The following is a 21194-nucleotide window of genomic DNA, read 5'->3' on the forward strand; positions in this document are numbered from 1 at the left end:
GGAATGACTTTACTGTGTATAATAACAATAATAATAACCCTCATTGGGTTGAATGATCTATGAAACTGTGAGATATCTGCTGCTGCTGCTTCTTCTTTATTTCCAACAATTTTTTTATTCCTGCATGTCTGGGGGATGTCAATCCTCACTCCCCCAATATACATACATCTAAACATATACCTTGCTATGAATATTGTCAGTTAGGGTTAAATTCAATTACAAGTCACATGAATGGACTTCTTTATGTGCAATTTTCTCAGCTTGTCTGAATAATTCTGTGAAACTTTTCGCAACAAAAGTGGACAACACACGACAGTTGTGTAACTGACCCGAGCGACACAAATGAAAAGACTTCACGATGAATTTTTGTGTCACGGACACATTTTTTCATTCGATCGAATTAAATGGAATAGCCTTGATGAAGAATTCAGTCTTCTTCCGCGACGAAACTTGTAATGAATGATTGTATTAATATTAAATAGCCGTTCCTACGTTTGGGAGCCGCGTGGAACCCATATGTAATCAAATGAAGGTAGAAGCTATTTGCAGCCATGACAAAGCTTTCATGGATTCGTGAGTGAACCTTTTTCACAACATCAAGTTATGTGCTTCTTTGGTTACTTAGTGAACAATCTTTGTGGTGCGACACACTAATGTGAATCCGAAATTTCTAGAAAATGCAATGAACCGTATATTGAGTGCGCCTTCGGTTGAGCCTCACCATCGAGTTCTGCCATGGCATAAAAAAGGTTGCTCACTAACTTATTAGCTGCAATGGCAGAGCCTACTTCATTTGTGTCACTCGAAATTCACGTCACATGGATGTCGCCTTCATGTTGCTGCCACAAACCCACTTTTCAATTAATGTTGTTCGGGATCAACGTCAAAAAGATGTCGCCTCGATGTAGCTGTCACATGGAGCAATTTTAATTCATGTTGCTCGGGAGTAGCTAGCTCAAAACTCAAAAATTGCTTAAAACACAAAAGTGTACTTGAAACTTGATTTAATCGCAACCAGAAAATTCGACACAAAACACGTTTTTGCCCGCATGGAAGTCAAAAAAGAATTCATAAACGCGTATTTTAAAAAATTATTAAAGTGCTTTTGTCTGACAGAAATCGTTTCATCGTCTACCCGACACGTTTCAAGTTCCAATTGTGCAAAATGCGCTATCATAAAATAATCACAATTACTTTTCAATTCCATTTGCTGATTCCCACTGTTAATATTGATTTTAAATTGAAATTTCTTTTATTTTTTTGGGGAATATTTTATGCCTTACTTTCCGTCGCTACTTAGTGCCTTTTCATAAGCAAAACTTTTGTTGATCTTGTTTTTATTATTTGAGCACTTTGCACGATTTAGCAACGCGTGTGGCCATTCAAGTATTGAATTATTTTTTATTATTTCGTGACTTTAGAGACGCTGCCTGATTTCTGGGTTATGAAGTCACACTCATGACATCATGCATCTATTCAAAAATTCATATTTCTATGAACGAGAAAATGGGAGGCCAAAAAAATATTATAATTAATTTATTTTACTCTCTTTTTTCATCTCTTCCACATCTTCTTCTTGTTCGGTATTTTTCGGAACCCCTGAGCCATGTTATGTATGAAATTCGTTCACATAGCGATGAATCGTTTGTATTGCTGGGTTTTTTTTTCACTGCACTTTCTCTTCGAAAACAACAAAAAAATCATTTCGTTGTTGTTGTTGATTTGAAATTGTTGTTTATAGCTATAAACAGCGAAAAACTTTCTATTTTTTTCCTTTCCATGCCTCTGTTACTTGCTTATCGTGCATTCTCTATCTTTATGGCTAAGGGATCGTTTGATAATGATGTCAATGGATTCTAAAGTTGGTTCGTGCCAGAAGATCCAAAGTTCTAAGTTTTAGCCAAAAACTGCAAGTCTGTATGCAACATGAACATGCAGTACGTAGATTCTACATGCGCAAGCATGCCAATAACACAAAATTCCCTGACATCACTTTCAAATTACCCCAAAAGTGTCATGAACAAATTTTTTTCGCATATTTCCGAGTTGGCTTTTTTGCGAAAAAAACATTCTGATGTCTTACTTAATTGGACGTATGCTAATGGCTGTATTATGTTTAGTATTCAATAGCTGAAATTAAGTTAGTAACTTATTTTCATGTCAAAGGCTCTTCTTTAGTTGTTAGAGACATGAGAACAAGGTAATTCTATGGAAAGGTATTACATCTAATTATAGGAATAATTTTATGCATGATGAGTGATTCAAAGGAGTTCTGAAAACATTTTAAAATTGAGTGTAGACATGAAAAAAGTTAGTCATAGTGATAATTTGCAATTTTATGAAATTTTAATTGTAAACTGATTGTGGTTAAGTTTGGGAAGGAGCTGATAATGATGATGGCTATTAACTTTAGGTTGGAATGTAGACTCGATCGACATTCACTTGAATATCGTTGCATTTTATGCTTCTTTTGTAATTGTGGTAATTGTAGTTTAATTAAAACGACTTCCTTGATGTTTATTCTTCGAAGTTCAAAAACAGAATGAACTTTTATATGAAAAGGGGTTTTCAACTATATAAAATAAATATTATTCAAATCTCAAATGAACGTTATTACAACTCGGTATGAATTGCTTAATATAAGCATCCCAGTCATCTTCAAGCTTATTTTATCTGATCCAAAAGAACAATTCCCAAAGATGCAAGATTCTAGGCAATTCCGGTCAAAATAGAAACAATGTTTCAAATTACTTTCATAACTTCTGTGTCCCCTTTCCAGAATCAGATATCAAACTCTGATTATGAAATTTCATCTGTTTACAACTTCATTTTGATACAATTTAATACTTTATATCCGACATTAAACCTTAAGCTATGCAACTTAATTCATAGAAAACTTCTCCATCAGTTCTTCCATATCTCGTAAAAATCAACATCCACAACCAGATTATATAATGAAAACTAGTAAGAATAAAATGTATAAGCTGCATTCACGTTATGCACCTGACCAGAAAATAATTATCATATCATGCCGCGTGTTGATGTAAAATAATAAATTATTAAATATTATTTATATAGTTAATGGTATTGCGTATATCATTGACATTATCAAATAGCAGTATAGAAATGCTGAGTCGTAAAGTTCAACATTGCGATTCGATATCAAACTCGTAAATACTTAAAAAGGTTGAAAAGATAATAAAAAATTCTTAGAATAACTGAAACTTGTTAAATCCACAACATTTTTATGGGATTTTATTGCAAAATTCCATTTTAAAAACTTGTTTTCAGCAATAAGCTTAGTAAAGATGGAAAAAAATCAATCAGATCAGACCATAAACATCAGATTATTTTCGTTGCCATAGAATGCATTCAGGAAAAATGCTTCGTGACCTTTCGTATTCTCAAAATGTCCAGCCTTACTTTCTAGAAAAAAATAAAGTTCGTTTCAGGCAAAACTCTCATTTTTTATACAATTTTATGGCTGTACAAAAGGAAATTGCTAATTAAAGTTTATGTAAAGTGAGCAACTTACAGTTTTTAATATTCATGACCTCTCTATCTCTTGGAGGATAGTTTGAGCAAGGTGGAGTGATTAGTGATGGAAATTTTGAATCCTTTGCAAGTATGATACCAGTTGAGTAGGTTGGATGACTACATCTGCTTGTGTATCCTTTAATTAAGCTCAAGAACGTTTGTTATAGGTAATTCCTTCTTAAATTGTTTGTTTTCGTCTTTTAAAATAAACTGAGAGGAAATTCTGTAAAAAAGGGGCTAAAGCTATGAAATTTCAGAATTCGTAAGGTTTTGAAGTTCAAAATACAAAAATATGATTAAATTCAAATCAAATAAATCCGTTGAATATGTAAAATCAAATATAAAAGAATTAATCAGCAAATACAGATCACAAAAGCTTGATATCTTCATAATATTCGAACCTAACCCAGAATAACATCAATCCGTCTCAAAACATTTCTAGTCGTGCCATTAAATCAACTAGAAAAAGGCACGAAAAGAATACATTAAAGTCATAGAATTTTTTTATTTATTTTGGACACAAAACAGCATCAACAGCAGCACCAAACAATAAAAAATTACAGTCGTTGTGTACAATTTTGAAAAAAGGAAAAAAATGATGATTTACGACTGCGATTTGCTCACTCTCTTTTATTTCATTATTCAACTAATTTTTATGCTGTTCTGTTTGGCATTTGTTTTTAATTATTATTCTCTTTTCTCTCGTTGCCATACCTCAAAATAATTTCGGTTCCCATACAAATGAAAAACAAAAATTTGGCATGAAATGAGTGTTGCTGTTTGCGAATACAGAAGCGCAAAAATTTTACGTACGAATTACAGTTTGGATTCAGCCTACCTCAATTCCTGTAAAATTGCTCCAGAGAATGCGCAATAATGAACAGATTTACGGTTTAGTCTTACTTGCCTGACTTTGTGCTTACTAGAAAATCTTCATTCGTATCAGGTTGCTTCGATTCGAGTTCAAATTTTAATAACCATTAAGAACCGCTGTATTTATGAGCACCATTTGTATATTTGAAGGTAACAAAAATAAGAAGAAATGAAATAGACATGTTAAGGCATGCCTTAAAAAATATAAATAATGAAACTGGTTTTAAAGGATTATTTAATCCAAATTCAACTTTAAGATTGTTTGCAGAAGATAAATGTGATTTTATTGTACGTAGCAAGTCATTTGAAAGAGCTTCACAGAATGTTTCATCAAGAAGGGACAAAACAAAACGGAAGTGAAAAGTTTCTTATAAAGTCATTGACTCATGGGAAAAATCTGTGAGCATTCTGATTCCGTGCATGGCTAAAGGTTATTTCTATAAGGTTCTTGACCCATAAACCCCCATCAACAAAGCTTAAATTCCTTTATTTTTGCTGTTAATTCTTCTTCATTCCTTCCTTTACTATCGGTTTAGTCGCCTTAGTAACAACAAGAAGAAACTAAAGTTTTTCCAATTGTCTCGCGCGCTTACATTATGTTGATGTTTTTGTTTCGTTTCGAGACAGAAAGAATGGAGGTAAGAACAGGAAAACGAACGGAGGGAGACAGAGAGAGACGATAACAAAGAATCATGACTTTCATCCACAAATGTTAACGGTACATTTTCTGTATTCTGTTTTTTTACTCTTTTTTGGTGCCATGTTGATGATTCGTGAAGTATTTCCATCGTTCTTTCTACTTTTCGTGTTATGCATTAAAAAAAAATATTGCGGAAATTTTAAATGAAATAACAGCAAAGAGAAACTGAAATCGAATGTGCATTAAAATTTATTCACGTTTCTGAATCGATATGTAGCGTGTTTTTTATTTTACGTCCAGTGCTGTTTTTAGTGCAGTTTTGAAGAAAAGGGCAGCTTAATACAGCAATTTGTTCGGTTGGCTAGAAAAAGGATGAGATCTCGGCATTTAGACTTCGTAGAGAGTCTGGATTTGAAGCATTAGCTAAATTCTATTGAGTTACTGGCTTATCGCTAGGTCTGCAAGCGGTAAAGTATCTGAATGCACGATAATTAATGATTTTTCATTTTATAAACAAGACAAAACATTTTTAAAGCGTTGCTTTGAAGTAATTTGAATTTTTAGCGCCCGTTTAAATATTTGAATTTTAAAAAATCGTTAATTCTTATAATTTGAATAGAAAATGATTTGGAGTTTACTGGATCTTGTTTTTTTGGTCGGTTCTTCCTCAAGATTAAGAGAGAATCGTGATCGCTAGACCAAAAATGCGCTGAATTCTCCCGATAAGGTCGAGTACATTTCGCAACTTTGTTCATAGCGAGGAGACAATGATAAATCATTGCCAACATGAGCATCCATATAGGGAGAAAATATATATATTTTATTTTTTTATTTATGTTACCTTCTAGCCATTGTATCATTCGTTTTCACTTTAATGTGTGCACCACTCATTGCACAGTGTGAAAAATGTCATGCACGAGGTCGATGGCAATGAAGAAAAACTCTTTTTAAATTGAATAATAAAGAAAATTATTTTTTTATGCGTTCAGAGAATTTGATGAAATTTGCATATAAAGCAATTGTGTCATTTTCGTGACGTTCGCTCATTTTTATTTTTATTTCTAATTGACATTGTTATAGCATGTCCATTGTGTCATTTTTATTCGCGAAATCTAGACCTATGTTGAAGAATGAATGACAGTATTGACCGTGACATTCACAAATCAATATTCATTTTGTGAGACGTAATTTCTTAGTCATACTGTAGATGACAATATTTTCTTTTCGTACTTATGAAGCTCATGTCATCCTGGTATATTAGGTCGTTAACATATCTGAACATTTGGAATTTCATCCGGATGCAATTTGCATATTTAATATTTTATGAAGTTGTGGTATTGGAGATGAGTGGAATTTGGGGTAGAGAGGCTTATGTTGGTTAATCTGTCAGTGCAAGGGCTAGGCATCTGTGGTCGAGTGGTTATGTAGCATACTCGATCAAATAAAACTGTCTTAAGTCTTCTGTATTGTGAAGAAGTGGGTTCGATTCTCACCAGAGGCCGAATTCTCAATGAGAATACATAAAGTGCTGTTGATATGACAAGGATTCCTAATATCACAGCCACTATGATGACGGGCGACCAGCATATGTAGAATCAAGCAAAAGTGAATATACTGAAGTCAAGCTCTAGCCTGTCCTAGTATTTTCTAGTATTTTTGGAATGTATCGAAAGTATAGTTGATGATGCCTAAGTCAAATAGCTATAGAAAGCTATCCCAGAGCAGCATTAGTTAAGAATTGTGTGTGACCTTGGATTAGCAAGTAAAACTAGAATCCACCCACAAAATATGAACATCAGATCCAATGACAAACCAAAGTGAAGTAAAATATCACTAGAACTTACGAGACATAACAAAAAAAAAACATTCAAGGTTAGACTCTAACTTATCCACCTTGAAATGTTAGAATATCTCTCATCACGAGGAAAAAAAAAGTCCTTAAAATAACTCGAGTATAGCACAAGCACGTGGGTGGATTACACACGCATTTATGTTTGCATAATTCGAAATATTCCTTCGGAACTGATTGCTTTGAATATAAATCGGAATATTTAAATATTCAGAAATGAAGCCTTGCATCCTTTCAGTCATCGTCATCATTTCATCATCAGATGAAATCATGCTTCCCACCCTCGAGCATTTAAAGCGAATCAGATTGTGAAATAATATTCATTTCCATATTTTTTTATGCTGTTCATCCTTATTTCCATTGCGATTTATTGTCATTATGCTACTTGCTGTATTTTTTTAATCGCTTTAGTCTATGAATGTACTTAAATTAAATTATCCATCGACATTTTTGTGTGACAAAAGTATTAAAGGATATGAATGGCTGTAAAGCTTATAGTTCGGAAATTCAATGAACTTTATTATTTCATTCACCTTACTTAATGCACGAAAATATGGCACAATGTGAAAAAAGAGTTAATATCAATTGTAATTCTTCATGTATTCATGTCTGGCAACTGGCATGAAGATGATTATAGTCATCCAATGATATAATGACTACATAGGCATATTTACTAGCACAATTAAAAATGTTTTGAGATTGTTGAACTGACAGAAAATATAAAAAAAAGTATGAATGATTATCATACAGGTGCAAATGGATATGAACAGCGCATTATTTATTTCGTTGTGGACATTCTTGGTCATTTGATTTTGTACACTCATGACAAAGAGTTGTGACAGGGAGTTGTACCAGCTTGGTAGGGTAGAGGGAAGAGTGTTGGACCGGCAATTTGAAGTTCCTAACATAACAGCCAGAACCAGGATTCGTACAAGAACCACAAGCTAGTATTACCTACATTTTAGATGCCCAGGTCTGCATAAGACTGTACCTTACAGTTTCTACTAGACTCCAGGCTTGCGTCTTTTGTCTGCAGGCTTACAGTTATGGAAGAACCCTATAATAAAGTCATATCGACTCCAAATCCATAGTAAAGTCCATCAATAAATCCCATAGACTAATCCATTCCCAAATATGACATCCAAAATCCCTAACCTCAAATCAGAAGCACTCATCCTCATTCCAAAGTGTCTGGATCTCCTCATCCTCCAATTAATGTCAATAATTACCACTAAAATGCATGAATATTCCCGACACACTCCTCAACGGAAGCAGAAGCACCAAATAACTTATTTAATGATCCACAAAATTTCCTCATCTATTAAATTTACGATGTCTATTTCCACATTTTTTATCTCATTCGTTATCGCAATTTTCGAGTTTAAATAAAGCAACTTGTTAATTTTTTGATTTTGAATTTTTACTTCCGCGTACGTATTTTCCGTAGGTTTTTTTAGTTCAGATATTTTTCAAGATAGTACTTATCTCATACCAGAAGTAAATGACTTATTTTGTAAGTGGACAAAATGCCGATTGATGATAGTTCATTGAACATGAAGCACATACATGTGTAAGTTCTCAATGTAAAAGCTCCTTAAAAAAATATGGTAATTAGCTAATTTTAAGAGAGAAGTAATAAGTCATTATCATTAAGATTTGCGTCTGTAGTTGAACTGAGAAGTGTGGGGCTGTTTAGAAATGATGTGGAAGGTTTAAAGGTGGATGTGGAAGATTTAGAGCTGAATTGAGAAAGAGCAACAGAATAATATCTAGATTCCTGACCTAAATGGGCAAAGACTTACTTGACCAGCTGTAAGTCTAGTTCTAAGATTAGCGAATGTTGTCTGGATGTGTTTTATCGTTCTTTAAACCAGACATACAGCTGGCAGTCAAGTAAAAACCTGTCCATTCGGGTAGGAATTTGAGTCATTATGCATAGTTGTTGGAATGAGATTCATGCAATGACCTTTTTAGTGATTCATTTATATATGACACATTGTCATACAGTTAAATAGTCCCTGACAACTCATTGGTCAAGGATGTTCAGAATCATGCGTTCGGAACTTGAAGGGCGTTGGTTCGAATCTCGCTCGTTGGTTCGAATCTCACTCGTTGGTTCGAATCCCACTCTGAAAGCAGTTTTTTTCTGTTAGACCAGTGTTGTCCAAACTGTGTGCTGCGACACATTCGTTTGCCACTTTTTGGAAATGGCATGAACCTTGGCATTGATCGTGGCTTATCTCAAAACCTTAGAGTTTAAGATGTGCCATGGCACAGAAAAGCTTGTACAACACTGTCATAGACTATCAACAACACTTCGACTAGCACTGCCGTAAAGTTCATAAAAGTCATTAAAACCCAGCAAATTCACAGACGTCATTTGTAATTGACTCATTACTTATTCATAATTTTAATGCAACCGCAATTATTTTATTGTTAACACGTAATTTAGTGAATACTTTTTTCTAGTATGTAAGTACATACAGTACACAACGATAAGGAACGTATTCTGTATTATGACGTAATTAACACAAATTTATCCCCATTCTTAGCATAATCACTAACAAAAACATTCTATTCATTCATATACAATCAAGTATCGATTTTTCCCATGTTCCTAACGAATTCAAATTGAGAGTAGAATGACCTGTGAATTGGATATACGAAATACACAAAAAAAAATATTGTTTGCCTTGACGTGAACTTGTTTTGTTTCTTGTCGTTCCTAAAGTGAATGATTTGTGTAATAAAGATGAGACTCTTTTGGTGATTAATAATGTCAGCTCAGGTTCATGATTGAGTATGGGAATGCTCAGTGCTCATTAATTTTTTAAAAACATTTTTTAAAGCATTTATCTTGGTTTTTGAAGCAAAAATGCCATTAATATTTCAAGCCATTTATTGAGGTTATGTATGTATCACTTGACCTCAATTTTTATTTTTGTGTTCGGTTTTTTGATATCCCTCACGTAAAACAAGCTCATAACCATCGATAACATTCTTATGTATTTTGAACTAAATCTGATAAAAATCGACCGTAAACACTCACAAATCGAATCCCTCGAGTCAAATTCTCATATAAATCCATAAAAAACATAAATCCATATGATATCATCAATTATGTTGCAGCATTATGTGTAGACATACAAAAACAAACGTCGACGTATTATCATATAGCAGTGTGGGCAATCTTTTTGTTCCGGCACACCTTAGTAATTGGCGTCGATCGAAACCGTACACGTTGTATGGTTCTTGACATTTCTTAATGTACCGCGGAAGACAGGTTGCCCATCTTGGCACATGTCTTCTTTTATATTTGAGCACACAATGATGGTAAGCCTCGATTGAAACCGTACACGATATACGGTTTCTGGCACTATCTAGTGTGCCGCGACACACAGGTTGCCAACCATGGCAGTTGTGGACAATATTTTATTTTTGGGATATTTTGGTCATAAGCGCTGATCGAAACCATCATGGCATTTTTGGCCATTCTTTTAATTCTCTCGGCACACCTTAGTAGTTAACCTTGATCGAAACCGCACCCAGTATGCGGATCATGGCATATCCTGGTGTGTCACGACCCAAAGGTTGCCCACCCCTGCCATACACAATTGTGAAAATTATTCGCAATCTTTGCATAAATTGTGTCATAAATTACATGAGCGACTGAAGTCATTTTCAGTATTCCTGCATTTAGCGATCTCCTTCCTTCTCATCTTCTGTCCCAAATATATATAAAGAAGCTATAATCTCAATAGTGTGAGAATTTCATGCACAAAATATGATTCCACTCGATAAAATTCGCTACTTGAAGCACCAAATATAAGATTTTTTTGTGTAGCGTCGAAAAGACTTTGCGAAGTTTTTTCTTATTGCTTATTTTCCTCTCCTGAGTTTGTGAGCTGTTAGTCAATACAGTCACATGAACAAAGCAAAAGTACATAATACACATGCAAAATACAATTTTTTTTACCGCGTTTTGCAATTTTTTTTTTATTTTTATAATGAAGGTCATGCTTGAGGCTTCCAATATGAAACTTGTATAGTTTTATATGAGCATGTCTGTGGCTGTATGTGACTAACACACACAAAAATTTTGTAAGAGAGTGAGAAAAAAGACTCAAATTAATGTGAATTTAATAACGTTGAAAAATTAGCATTTAATAGTTTGCGGCAATGTGCTTATGTATTAGAAGAAGCAGTCAGAGAGATTCTCGTCTTGTTTTGAATAAGCATCAATTTACAAAATAACGCAAAATAAAATGCATTGGGCGTTTTTATTATCATTTTTAATCTTTTTGTCGAACATAGTTTTGAATTTTAAAATCCTTAAGAAATGACTGGAATCGTGACTGTATTTACTAATTAGATTTTCGACTGGCTTTACCTAAATAGTTTCGTGGGAATAGTTTACCTGCGAGGTCATTAATGAAGAATGCAATAACAACAACAAACATAACAAAGGTCCTACATGATGAGTTGTTTGGGGAGTTGTTAACATGTGCTGTTCAATTTTTAAGCAGGTAGAGGAATTGAGTTGCTTGGATCATGTTTAGTTACCTACTTTGCTGGTTGGATAGATCTATTGTGATTCATGGCTTGCCTTAGATGGCGCTTAAAGTTGGCTCTATTGCTGGCTTCCGTCTGTCAATTTCCAATACTGTCTCTATCGATAGCTTCCTTTCAAGAGTTAGTTGGTCGACCACGAGCTCTTTTACCGTCTACAAGGTCGAATTTAAAGACCTTATTTAATGAAGCTTCTAGAGGTCTTCTAATAGCCTGTCCAGCTCATCTTAGCCTGCTCAATCGGAACAGGATCCTTCGAATTTCACTATGAAGCAGGTGTTAATTTGAGGAAGATTCATTGGCGAACATCATGATTAGCCTTGTGACACATATAATTCTTAGTTCTGGATCTGCCTTAACATTGATCAAGCAAAGTGTTTTTCAAGGAACTTGTTGCTGTATCCCTAGTCGACAACTTGACATAATGTCTAGATATTACTAGACCTAAGGTCGACCAATACCAAATTTTACGGTAAATTTCCGAGAAAATGCCATTAGTCGATCAAAGGTCTAGTTGTTAACTACACATTATATCATGTTATTCACTCAAGTATGTTATTCCATCCGATTTATGCCAGACCATACAGTATGCTAGACATCACTTGTCATCAACCCCCCTTTATTCATTAATTCAACAAAGAAAGAAAATGACTTGAAAAAAAAACCACAAAAACTAACATCAATCGAATTAATGTATAAAGACTGAGTGTATGTATATCCATAGGAAAGTGAAATCGATTACGTACGCATATATGAATATTCAATCAAATGTCCCAATTTTTCATTTCATCGTCGCTTTTTGTATGTCCATCTGTGAGACATCACAGAGAAGAGAATCCAAAAGAAAGCATAATTACAGGCAATAAAATACATTTATTTATTATGTATATACATGCACACATTGACATGGAACGAAAATTTAGGTCAAAGTAAATACAATAATCAGACCACAAAAAAGAATGCTGAAAAATTGTTTTTATGGTCATAAAAGGTTTGAAAAAAGGAGGATGAATACACAAACATTATTGACTGTATAATGAGATCATGACATGATGAATGAGGATGGCAAGGACTAATGTCTTTATGAGTTTATCTTTGTCTATGCCTTAACTCACCTTCGATGAGCGTAAAATTGCCGATATAGTTGAATTAATTGCATGATAAGCACACAGCAAACATGACCTATATTCACTAGAAGTTCAAGTTAAACTGCGAGTTCTTTATTTTTAGTTTCCATAAGACTTTAATGGTTCTGTATATAAGCTGCCGCATTATTCAACCATGCAAAATTGCAAGAACAACAAATTTTCCATGCATAAAATATATTTTGAAACAATAAAACAAACAGAGAGGAACAAAATCAAATCAAAACATGAGATTTCAGTCAATAATTGATGCATGCATGTCTAATTTCATGTCCTAATGAGGCTAAGGATATTTATATGCTAATTTGTTTATTATTGATCTGGAAGTTTGAAAATTTTTGAGGTTAATCTTCAAATTTTGTACTTTTGGGATACAAATTAAGTATTTAAAGCTACAAAAGAAGCATTTAAAGCTTGTTGCCATATTTTAAAGATTATTTTGAGTACGACGGACGTTAGAATCACTTCCAAAACTCTAATCTAGTGATTAATAGAAAATTTATCTGGATCTCAAATCCAAAACAGTAATAACCCACTTATAATGTGTGATAAGCACTGTTTGAACATGTCATTAGAAGGTTTAACTACATCCAGCTGTAAATTCTAAAGCTCATAGATTGTTTATAACTAGAAAATCAAATAAAATCCATTCATTTGACTTTTTGTTGGAAATGAAAGAAAAAAATAGACAAAAGCGGATTCAACAGCACATTTCCATATATATTCAATGAGTGAGTGAGTGAGAGACATAAAAATAGAGGAAAAAATAACAAACCCTTCCTACTGTCACGAATAATAACATTTTGCACTATGAGTACACAATACTTCACTCACAATTTTTTTTGGGGTCAACAAGTGAATAAAATGAAGCTTTGAATTCGTGTTAATGTCTAAATGTTGCCATTATCACTTCTGAACTCAATTTTTTTTCTTCACTTTACATTTCTGCCGCTGCTGATAACTTTTTATTAATATTTTTCTATTTTTATTCAATTTCAGATTCAAAAATTCAAGACAAGTTAATTAACAGAGTGACGATACTGTTGGAATCAAGTGTATTATATGTGAAGTGTATCTTTATGTCTCGAGTTGTGTGTATGTTGTGTATTCATGTGTAGTGAATGAGAACAAAACATAAACCATCAAGTTTCCTGAGCATTTAACGGATATAAAAAGTTAATTTTCTTCTTCATCTTCAATGTATACGTATTCTGAGCATATAATCAGAGTTAAATAACGCAAGAAAACATTTTGAACTACAGTTAATCGTGTTGGAAGCAGAAAGTGGAAGTGCTGAAGCTTTTATGCTGATTGTTTACATCCAACATAACATTGTAAAGTGCTAAGTTAAAAATAGATATAGGAAGACCTAAAAAACAATCGATTTGCAATAGAATTAGACATGATATGCTATGATCATCATAACTTATAGAAAAAGAAGAAGAAAATGTTAATTATTAGTTGATAGATTTACAAATTCTTGAGAGTGAAATCATGAGAACTTGATATATACCCACATATAGTGTACTATAACTAATTTATAAGTGAAATAAACAAAAAATTATTTGTGAATAAACAATATAAACAAAACAAGAAAACATACACAAAAGTGCAATGGATTACGCAAGAAAGTTTATGTCTTATTCGTCATTATAACAGAGAGAAACTGGATAGACATTGGAATACAATACAATAATAGTAGCGGAAATTTCAATTGCAAATAGCATACAAGAAAGAAATAGTAAAACAAAAACAAAAACAAAACAATTTTTTTCACTTCTTCATTTTCGAAAGAAACACGAAAAAATTCAAATTTTATTAAAATTCACACAAGGTGAGCCATAAAAAACGACATTTATATGTGAACATATTTCACTCTATATGCATACATAATATTATAAAATCCCGATGATGACTTTCACTCACTATGGGGGAGGCCATGTAATTATTAATGAAAAGGTCAACTCAGCATTCATTAATTACGGTTTATTTTTATTCACTCTTTTATGTGCATTACATGTTAGATAAATTTGATATTTGATGTGTTGCTGACTAGTTCAGTGACTTAATCGATCTTTTCTATATTTATGGGATTAGTTATTGATTGGATTAGAGTTTGCATCATTTTAGTTCGAATAATTCGAAATTAGTTTCGAGTATTGTCAAAATTAGATTCGAATGCATTGAATTTAGTTTCGAATACTTTGAATTAATTCGAAATTGATTTTAAATTCTTAGAATTTAATTTCGAATATTCTAAATTACTTCGAAATTAATTTCGACATGAACTTCTAACGGTCAGTTTCATTTTGAAATTTCCAACGGTTTTTTAATGTTCAAATTTGAAAATAACGGTCACTTCCGAAATGCCAGACAGAATAATATTCTAACTTTTCCAACTTCTCATTCATATTTCGCAACAAACATCCAATAACAACAACTTCTAAACATTACGTCACACCCAAATGACCCCCTTTAAAGTTATTAATAACCGCTGTTGTTCCTCATGTCACAATATAATGAATGACACTCCATTAAAAAATTGAAAGAATATCTTATTGTGCTATTGTCAATGCCTTCAACAAGAAATCTCCTCTGAAACGTTTATTTAATATTTATTATTTCTATAAACTGTCAACACTCACAGCAGCAAGAACAAAATTAGCTTATCGTTCTCATAATACTGAACCCATAAAAGCTGCTAGGATGTGAGGAGTTGGAATCGACCCTTTCGTGGGCGGTAAAAGCGTCTATATTTATGCTTGTAGAATGATGAGATTGCTATTTTTAGCACCAAACGTTATTTTAACTTTATCAATACATTGACAAAGGTCATGACAGAAAAAAAATGCACAGTTGCCTCCTGCTACCTACTCTTCCTCGCTGCTCAATTCTACAGAATTAAAAAATAACTAATATCGAAATATGATAACAGTTTTTCTTAGGTGGGTGACTGAAGCCTAAGTAAATTAAATTATTTTTCATGAAAGGTCATGCTTCTTCCATTTCTAAATGATTACGTTGGTCCTGTACTGATAATTACTGGTGGTAATGTTAATTAGGAATTTCGATGGTGGGACGTACTGACTGTTTGTTATGCAAAAATATTTCCTATTTTATTGAGTAATGTAGAACTGCTAATGATGCTGATGTTCCAATAAAATACACAATTTCATGTAATTTTTGACTAGCAAAAAGAGAATTGAGGCTTTTAGGTCAAATTAAGGGCATATTCTGTGTTTTTTAGGTCACTTGATATTTCTGAATTCATTTCCTGGAGAAATCAGGTTGCAAATAATAAGAAGTTCTCATCTTCTTTCGTTTTTTGTGTTCCATTGCTACAGTGTTGTCGAGACTGTGTGGCGTGACACATCAACGTGTCGTGGCACACTAGTGTGTCGCCAAATATTTTTGAAAATGGAATGTGACGCAAAGAACCGCATGTCATATGGCTATCTGTGACTCAAACACATCTCGAGGTTGATTCGAATTTTGTATCGAGTTTGGACAGCACTGCATGGCGAAAGTTGTAACTACTCAACTCAGTGCCGAGAAAACTTATGTTCCGCGGCACACCTTGTTGGTAAGCCTCTATCAAAACGACATACAGCTTACGGTTCATGACACATCCAAAATTTTCTTGCGAAACACACATGTGTCATGGCACACAGGTTGCGCACCACTGTGTCAGCTCAAAGACAACAGCAAGACATCCAAAAAAGAAAGACATGATTAACACAAAGAGGTATGGCACGAACCCCAACTGAGACACCATCCCCAAAACGCAGTAAAGTTTCAGACAAACTTATTTATTCTCTTTGACACAGAACATGATTCATGACTACATAATTAACTTCTATTTGCGTTTAAATTTTTTTTAAATGTAGATGCGAGAATCTACATTATTTTAATTAATTCATTTTACCGAAATGAAAGGAAAAGAAAAGTAGATTGAAGCTTGAAAGTTCAACAAACCCATTTTCTGCAATTCTTTTTTTATTTTTTTTTGATGATAAGCTTAATTTATTGAACTTGCTGTTTCACAATATTTCAAAACAGTCGTCTCAACATATTTTGTTATTTATTTTTATTTTTTTTTTCTTCAAGACATTCCTTATCGCGTTCCACTTCACCTGTTTCTGCCTGATAAAAATACACATAAAGTGTCGCATTTTTTTTTGGTATCTCCGCGTAAATGTATCACTTGCATTGTCTCTCTCTCCTACTCCGCCGTGTGTTATTTATTTTGTCGTTCATTATCGAATGGATGTGAATTTTCAAGCTTCACATAATGCAAAACGCATACATGTACAAATTGCAGTTTCACACATGACTATCAATCATTACTTAATTTCCTCACGACAATTTTGTAAGCTTAATATGTGTGTAATTCATATGATCAGTCGAAAAATCTGATGTGAGCAATGTCTGTATTAAATTGATTTATATATTATCTTGGACGTAATCCAAATGAACAAATGTGCATAATTTACGGTCACTCTTTTTTTCTATCTCTAGACTCAAACAAACAAAATAAAAAGATTGATAATAAAATATTTTACTGATGAATGTGCTCTACAAACACACACGCGCACGTGTTTTCTGCTTCTTCATTGTAAGCTGTGCACAGCAAATGATTTCGAGAGAGGAATCGGCTCATAACTTTCATCTTCTCAAATGTTTATTTTTGTTGTTTTTAACGAAATAAAAACACTTCATCGCTCATTTGATTGAGTTTATAATGCAACTTATTAAGGAAGAAATTGCTTCCAATTATTTGCTTCGACGCTTGCCTTGTGCTTGTCTTAAATAAATGCGGAAGCGTTAAAAAAACTTTTTCTTTCATTCGCTTTTGTTTTATTTCAAAAAATTTTCACTTAAATAAGTAATACTTTTCATTTCCTGCACTGTCTTTTGAGTCTCAAACGTGTTGGCAACCCTTTGAAATCATCCAGAGCTGGATGTTGACTCAAATCTTAAATGTAGACTTTTTCATCCAAATTCCCAGCCAACTTCGATCTCCGAAATCAACATTCACAAGTCTCATATCCAAAATTATTGCGAATACAACGATAATTGTCAATATTAATATTTATTTAGAATCCTAAGGCAAAGCAAAAGCAAAAAAAAGTTTTAAGAGTGAACAAACAAAAATGATTTCGATACTCAGCATAAGTCTTATTCACCGAAAAAATAATAAAGAAGAAAACTCGTTTCATTTTCGTTAAATTTAGAATTCTCACATAGAATAACTTTTTATTCTGCCTTTTTTTTCTACTCGTTCTACTCCTCTGGCTTTATACATTTTTGATTGTGTAAGACGCTACACTTTAATTCCTTTCAGCTCTCCAAAAAAGTGCAATTTCACTTAAAAAACTGAGATACGTTTAAAAATAGACTATGGATTGTCTGGATTTCAGTTTGAGATTTTACTTGATTTCATCAGATTTCTTTGATTTTAAGTTAGTATCAATCTTACGGTTTAACGGTCGATTTAAATTTGAATTATCTAAGCAGTAATCGTTAGTTGTTAATGCCCTTTCAAGCTGTTATCCCCCTTTCTAGTTGTTATTCCCCTTGTTGTGGAAAAATTCAGTTTTTCATTGAATTTTAAGCAGTAAAGTTTACATTTCGTAAAATTAAAAGTTTAGTTACTTGCAGTTGAGTATACTAAGTGATTATTAACCTAATAGTTAGTAAGAAAATCCCCAAAATCATCGATATAACTAAAATATTACACACGATAATGTAATTCTCAAAATTACGTATCAATAAATATTTGCACCTAGTCAAAATGCGTCACACAATTGAAAAATTTTCAAAGTTAGTACAAGTTCACTGCTTCAAATACAAACAGCGATAAGAAATCAATGTGGAATATAAAAAAATCGAGTTTCGTTGGAAAATAAATCACTAAATGAGAATAGTAGAGAACGAGATTGTTTAATTTCAAAATTATCATCCAAGGTTCTCATTCTCATAAACATGACAACAAGACGACGTGACGTCATTTGTCTATGTCGTGTGTTATAGGTATGGAAATTAAATTAGACCAGTTATGTTGATGCTCACAATTTTACAACGTGAATTTATTGCTGAAAACTGCCTGAATTCTAAGCAATTCTGGAAAATTCTAAAAGATTTTCAGAAAAATCAAATCATTAGTAAACTTTATTAATCCCATATCAACAATTGGATGTTGTTATGGATTCCCTAATTGGTGGAACATCATTAAGCTTAAATAAATTGAAAAGAGCTTAAAGACATTCCAAGAAAAATATGATAAAACTTTTTGTGTACCAAGAAAAAAACATAAATTTCTGAGAATAAACATTAAAATTAAGGAAAACAGCCTGAAAAGCTTGCTTGTTATCAATTTTGCAATGTAAGCGATTGATAAGTATTGTGGGCGATGACTATATTCTTATTACTTCTACGAATTAGATATAATGATAAAGTATAATTTTAATTAATGTTTACATCAAAAGGATTAATCCAATTTACATATTTTAAAGGCACAAAAAGTTAGATGTTAAGTCAGGCAAAGCAAAAAAAGTGGGAATTTCTGACAATTTTCTCCAGACTAAGAAAATAATTTAAAACAAGTGACATGCGAGACGAGAATCGACTATGTTTACAATGTTGCGTTTGAGTTGGTCGTAAAGAATGCTGCGTTGCCAAATTTTCAAGCATGCCTTAAATCGTATGTATTACCACGAATAGAGTGGTGATGACTTTTTCAATTCTTCTTAGCACTAATAAGAGCTCATTTTTAAGCAAGTGAGTGAGAGACGATCTTCAGAGTCAAAGTTATATTTCGCGATTCAATCATCGTCATCAACTGTTCATTCATGACACAAAAAAAAAAATGAGACAGAGAAGGAAGAAAATTTTTACATAGTCGAATAAGAAAAATCTTTATTGTTGCCAGTTGGAACTTTATTTTTTTGAGACATTTTACACCAACAACATCATTTAATTCCTTGATATAGCACTTCTGAATTCAAGTCTTCACTGAACGTGAACATGAAATCGAAAACTAGTTTCGACAAAGCGAAAAAATATACGAAAAGAAGAAAAAATATATATTTTTTTTTGTAAAGCAAGCGAGCGTACAAAAGTCTAAAAGCATCGAATATATAAAAAAAAATTTTTTTCTTTCTTTTTAAAAATGTGTTTGACCTCGTTTCACATTTCAATGTGTATATTTTCTTTATTATTATATATATTTTTTTTGGTGAAGTGCGTTGAGAAAGATCGGATGAAATGGAATGAGCGAAATAATAAAATAACTCGATTCATTAAAGAAATGCATTTTCTGATAATTTTTTTGAGTAGGGCGATGAAAATTCCCTTTTTTGATTTCGTAATTTTTCTTATGAGCTTAAGTGGCTGACTAATGAGTGAAATTTAAGAATGTCATGGATGTCATTCACACAATAAGATATGAAATTTATACTTAGTAAAGAGGTTTATTTCGATAATTTTTGTTTATAATTATCTAAGTCTTACGCAGTCTATGGGCAATAAAAATCTCTGCAGTATCTCGTAAAATGTTACTGTTTTAGTTGTATCGGGAATCTATCTATTCTACTTTAGCTATAAAATACGTCGAATAATTGTTTTAATGATCTTTACTGTTTAAATTATGAAACGAAACTGAAAATATTGACCAAAACAGAAAGGGCGTAAAACTAAGAATAAATTTCTAGAAATTTCAAATATTTTTTATACGTTATTATTGAAATTTATCTCATTTCTAGTTTAATCAGGCATAACACACTTTTCTTACGTTATTTATGTTCATAACAGCCTGAATTCACGTATTGCTTACAGGAAATTTAAATTTAGAATCATAAAAATTCAAAATGACTCCACTTGATATTCACAAATCAAACAATTACATACCTGACATTGATTGAAATTTTACTCTCTATATCTCTTTTTTTTTGCTTCTGATGTGGGTTGAGCAAATGGCTTCATGCATATTTGTTGTCAAAAAATATATAAAAAAAAAAGTTTGAAGACTTTCGACATCATACCATACATATATATAGATTTGACAATAGAAATGGAATTTAATATAAGGATAATGGCTCGAATTCTTTCCATGGGATAAATTCTTGTCTATAAAAGATGATATTGATATTGTTTTGTCACTTTACTGCTTGAGATTCATCTCTTTTTTGCGTTATTTGAAACTTGTCCTGGAACAAGCAAACAAGCAGACAACAATCAACATAAATGTCTGGTATTAAATGCCAAAAGTATTGCGGAAAGGGTCAATGTTATTCAATACTTTGCTATCGCCTTAAAAGTTACAAGAAGGTGATTTTAAAAAGAGCCAAAAAAAGACTTCAACTTCATTTTCATGTCGCTCTTTAAATCCGTACACACGGAAGACATAAGAATTGATAAGGAACTTATTTACTTACTTATTGTCCAAAGTATTATGTAAAAATGTTTCCCTTGCCTTAAAAAACCATTCATTGTACATTTGTTGCCATACTGTTGCTTCTCGCAGGTCACTTTTTCTGGCTTCTTTCTCCTCCGCCTTATATTTTTCTTCATTTAAAAACGA

General features: G+C 32.6%; 1 protein-coding gene across 2 annotated transcripts in view; it reads left to right on the forward strand.

Annotated features, from left to right (window-relative positions):
* Window positions 1–21194, forward strand: part of LOC139091473 (uncharacterized) — a 56403-nt gene that overhangs the window by 875 nt on the left and 34334 nt on the right. For both annotated transcript variants that reach the window (XM_070641587.1, XM_070641590.1), the window contains exon 2: window positions 13613–14447. The gene's annotated coding sequence lies outside the window, so the exon portion shown is untranslated. The remainder of the gene's footprint in view (window positions 1–13612; window positions 14448–21194) is intronic.

This window comes from Chironomus tepperi, unplaced genomic scaffold (genome assembly GCF_022539635.2).
Source record: "Chironomus tepperi strain 1889 unplaced genomic scaffold, CSIRO-AGI_Ctep_v1 contig_244, whole genome shotgun sequence".
Taxonomy (NCBI): Eukaryota; Metazoa; Arthropoda; class Insecta; order Diptera; family Chironomidae; genus Chironomus; species Chironomus tepperi.